The sequence below is a fragment of the Scyliorhinus torazame genome, unplaced genomic scaffold, assembly GCF_047496885.1.
Source record: "Scyliorhinus torazame isolate Kashiwa2021f unplaced genomic scaffold, sScyTor2.1 scaffold_1815, whole genome shotgun sequence".
In the NCBI taxonomy this organism is placed as follows: domain Eukaryota; kingdom Metazoa; phylum Chordata; class Chondrichthyes; order Carcharhiniformes; family Scyliorhinidae; genus Scyliorhinus; species Scyliorhinus torazame.
In genome coordinates, this window is record NW_027309542.1 from 22,127 (window position 1) to 26,719 (window position 4,593).

The 4,593-nt window shown below is 38.8% G+C and overlaps 1 long non-coding RNA gene across 1 annotated transcript; it reads left to right on the top strand.

Annotated features, from left to right (window-relative positions):
• Positions 1-2,555: 2,555 nt before the first annotated feature.
• LOC140407692 (uncharacterized) lies at positions 2,556-4,373 on the top strand. Its single transcript, XR_011939759.1, has 2 exons — positions 2,556-2,644; positions 4,099-4,373. It is a non-coding gene; the product is annotated as an uncharacterized lncRNA (long non-coding RNA).
• Positions 4,374-4,593: the final 220 nt, after the last annotated feature.

Sequence of the window (4,593 nt, forward strand, 5' to 3'; positions counted from 1 at the left end):
TTACCCTTAATTTTTTTTAAATTTAGAGTACCCAATTAATTTTTTTCCAATTAAGTGACAATTTAGCGTGGCCAATCTACCTAACCTGCACACCTTTGGGTTGTGGGAGTGAAACCCACGTAGACACAGGGCAAATGTAAAAACCCCACACAGACAGTGACCCAGGGCCGGGATCGAACTCGGGATCTCAGTGCCGTAGGCAGCAGTGCTAACCACTGTGCTACCGTGTCGCCCCTTTTATTGCCCTTGATGCGTATATTCGAAAAGCTGCAGCCTGTTTGATATAGCTGACTCCTTGGATGCAATTAGATGGAGTTGATGTTCTAAGTATTAAAAGATCTCAGTTCGCTGATAGACTTCTGATAAAGTTGGCTTCTCAAACCAGGTATATTCCAAAGGAGAGAGAGGTAGAGTAAGCAGCCTTAAGCCTGTTTCCTCAACTAAAGACTTTTGTGACACTTGCAATCTCTCTCAAATGGCTTGGCAGCTTTGCCTGGAAATACTTCACCCATTGTGTATTTTCAAGAGGTTTTGGACATGTCTGTCTGGCAGCTATTTTTTCAGTGTCCAATATTTAGCATTTTTAATGCCTTTTCCTTAGTGACAATAGGTGCTTGGATTATAAGAAATGCCTCTCTCTCTTCACAGCCCCTGAGGGTGATTTGTTTGTTTCTCACCTTCACCTTGGAATGTGGCCTTGCATTTTTAGGCAGTTTGCTGTCTCAGTTCAAATGGCAAAATTTCCTGATAATTGAAATTAGAAAAATCTTATTTTCAATATGATTTCAATACACTAGTCTCATGACAGTATTGGGAGTTTCTACTCACTTGAAGAGGGTTGGATAGTTCATAAAACAATGGAAGGTTAGCTAGGTTTTCTTTTAAATGAATGAAAATTCACATTGCATTGTGGAATAGGTATTTGATAAAGTGACATTGTCAAAATGTTTCCAGATGCAAGCAGCCCAAAACTTGCTTTTGTCTTTTATTTTATTTAGCCACCTTACTTGTGAAAATATGTTTTGCCTCACACACACATTCACTTATGATTTATTTAAATGGGCATTTCACAATGTACATGCCAATGGTGAACTTGTCAAATGTTAACAGATTGAAAATTAAGCCTGTCATCTGCTATTATTTTATACCAATATGTTTTGTAAATATATTTCAAATTGGGAGCAATTTGATGTCTGCCAATGTCATGTCCATCTTTGTTCATACTCAACAGCTTTTGATTAATCTTTGTGCTTTACTATTTTGTTCTTGACTAATACAGTTGTGCTACAAAACTTAGTTTATTTTTAGATAACAATTTATGGAGCAGAAGAAAGCAGACTCATTTTTGGAAAGGTTTTTGTCAAAATTACAAATTTTCAACAAGCTGAGCTCAGGTGACTAGGATTTTGATCAGGTGTGCTTGCTGTGGCAGTTCATTAACGATATGTTAATTAATCTATGATTTAACACAGAAATGCTGTGGTGGTTTCATCTTTTAAGTTGCTTCATTAAATCATTAATTTTCTAGGAGGTAAGTGAGCCTGACATAATTAAGGCATCCTTGTCTCTGAAGACTATCCTTTTCATATGGTGTCAGGTCACTGAGGTAGTTAATAGAAGAGCAGCGACTGCTGACTCCCAGGGTACATTTTATTTACATGGCTGTGCTGTGAAGTTAATTTATTAGTTCATTTTTACTTTTCACTTAAGCAGTTTAGACTGAAATTAAGATTTTGTTTAGGCTTGGGACTACTGCTTGTAAATGGAACTAGTGCAACTGCTTGAAACAACCATTGGAGAGCAAAAGTCAAGTTTTTTCATGCTTTACTCAAAATCTAAGACATTCTTATTTTGGCAAATCCTTTAAATTAAGTCTATGTTATGAATAGCTATATTACTTATTTTGCAAGTTTCTCTCGTGTTATAGTGTTGATTGAAAAGGTTTCCATCAGGGGCGGCACGGTGGTGCAGTGGTTAGCACTGCTGCCTACGGCACTGAGGACCCAGGTTCGATCCCAGCCCTGGGTCACTGTCTGTGTGGACTTTGCACATTCTCCCTGTGTCTGCGTGGATTTCACCCCCACAATCCAAAGATGTGCAGGTTAGGTGGATTGGCCACACTAAATTGCCCCTTAATTGGAAAAATAATTGCGTACTCTAAATTGAAGAAAAAAAATAAAAGGTTTACATCAAGTCCGTGCAAAGTATTCAGCATTCATTTGCTTCTATTAGGGTAACAGATTCCCAAATATAATTGTAGTCCAAGCAAAATATTTATTGCTCAAGTTGTATGCTTACCAAAAGTCAGCTGCATTGGCATTTAGCTGAGTTTCTCAACTAGGGAAGTTCATCCATACTATCACAGATTAAACAAAGATCACCTTTTCCTTTGGGTTTCTTACAAAACAGTATAAGAACATGTTTCTTTTTTTATTGATAGAAAACTAAAATTTGTGTATTTCGAATACCCTTTTTCCCAAGTGCATATAATTACCAATTGAGTGCTAAAGCAAATTTTTTACATTTGTGACTCACAATTGTACACCATTTTTTTGACAGTAATATGAACTTTGGTTATGTCAAGCTGCTTAGATCCATACAAAGAGTCATCCGTGAGGAAGGATTTGATGGAGCCTGTCCCCAGGTATGGTGCACAAGCCCTTAGTGTCTTTTGTAATCAAGTAACTAATGTTGTTTTCATAGCGCTCTCCAGGGTGCAGCCGGAAGGGCTTGGAATAATCAACAATGAACAAGCTGTTTCTAAGCAAGGATGAAGTAAACAAGCATTGCAAAGACAGTGTATGGGTCATATGTTAATATGCATTTGCCTCACGTTTTGAGCTTTCCTCAACTCTATTGGGTACGAGCATTGATGTGCATAAGCAGTGTGCTCTGGCATCATTAGTCACTGAGCACCTAAAAGGAGCTGTCCAGTCGAGAAAGTGGCTTAGCCCAAATCCACATTAAGCCACATTAGACTTTTTATGTTGATGTTGTAATGAAAATATCTCTGTTGTAAAACTTGTAGCCTTGAGGATACTGTGGCAAGAAACTTTCATTTTGTTGTAGGGAATGATCAACTAATTAGAGTTTTGTAGGAGGCTGCGCAGTCAACTTTGCAACAGCAAAGTTAGCTGAAACTGGGTCTCAAACTGAAAAATCCTTTATAGCAACTTTAGCTATTCAGAGTACTTATGTTAATTTAGCTTGTTATTGCTCAGCTCACAATCTCTACTGAGATTTCGGCACAGATTTGGACAAGCTGCCTTTCCCTGTGGAGGCAAAACCCCTTTGGAGAAGTAAATTGGTCCCTGACAGGCACCTCTCCCCTTCCCAGTGGTAACCATGGCAACAGGCATGTCATAACAGTTCCCACAGTACAGTGTGCTTAGCTGCTTCAGCCGCAAGATGACAGGTCTTATAAAGCAGGAAATCTCATAGAAAGCAACAGCATATTTGGTGGAGTGACACACATACACCCTAAGAACCTTTCAACAAAGTCATTTCTAACTGAAAAGACTTTCACAATAAGGTTTTTTTAATATTTGCTACGATTCGTCTTTGCACACTGCCTTCTACTGACTTTATCTCACTGTGCTCTTCCAGAATGTTTTTTTTTGTCACTAGTGCTTATGATCAAGGAGTAAAAAATTGCACATTGCTTTTTCTGTGTCTTAAGCAACAGGTTTCTCCATAAAAGTAAAAGTGTAGAATTAACTACCCATTTTGGTAGCATGAATCAATGTGATACCACAGGCAGCTTTTGTGAACAAAATCTTGGCCCAAACCAGCTGGAAGTCTAGCATACGCTGATCCTTTCTTGGCACTTTGCTAGCAGCTATGTAGGCTTTGCAAACGTGTAGCTCTTATTAAGGTCCTACTGGTATCCTTCCCTGTTGATATGCCAAGGAAACAAGCTGTTTTATGAGTCGTTGGGCAGCTGGAAAGCAAGTCCAGACAGAAACTTCAGAGCCTTGTCACCTGTCCAGTAGCTGTTATAACTCTCGTAAGTTAGAATGTGAACTGGGTGGAAAGGGTGTCATTTATAAGCAAAGCCCTGCTGTTTTGTCACGGTCATTTGCACTTCTCTTCATACAGACCAAACAGAGGAATATCCTGCGGATAGGAATCCATTCACTCGGCTCACTGTTGTGGGGAGAGGATATTGGCCTGAGTGAAAACATCGAACATGCTTACAATCTTACTAAATTTCTGTATGCGCTCCGTGGACTTCTCAGAACATCTCTCTCTGCCTGCATTATTACCATACCAGCATACCTCATCCAGGTTAGACTTCAGTGGAATTTCTTTCATAAGCAGTTATTTTAAGTACTGTGTGTTTTGAAATAGAAATAAATCCTGCCTCCATAGAACACTGGTTTGCTTTTATTGGTTAGTTCTGATGAAATTCCTGATATTGCATTTTCCCACAACAGTTTGAAATTGAACAAAGTACATTGTTTCCATGAGAGAAGTATTTCCCATTGTCATGCCACATGGATGACCTGAGCAAACATTAGCACATGGTCCCATTGTTTTGTACCCTGAAATAAAAACAGAAAATGCCATAAATGCTCAACAGGTCCAACAGCA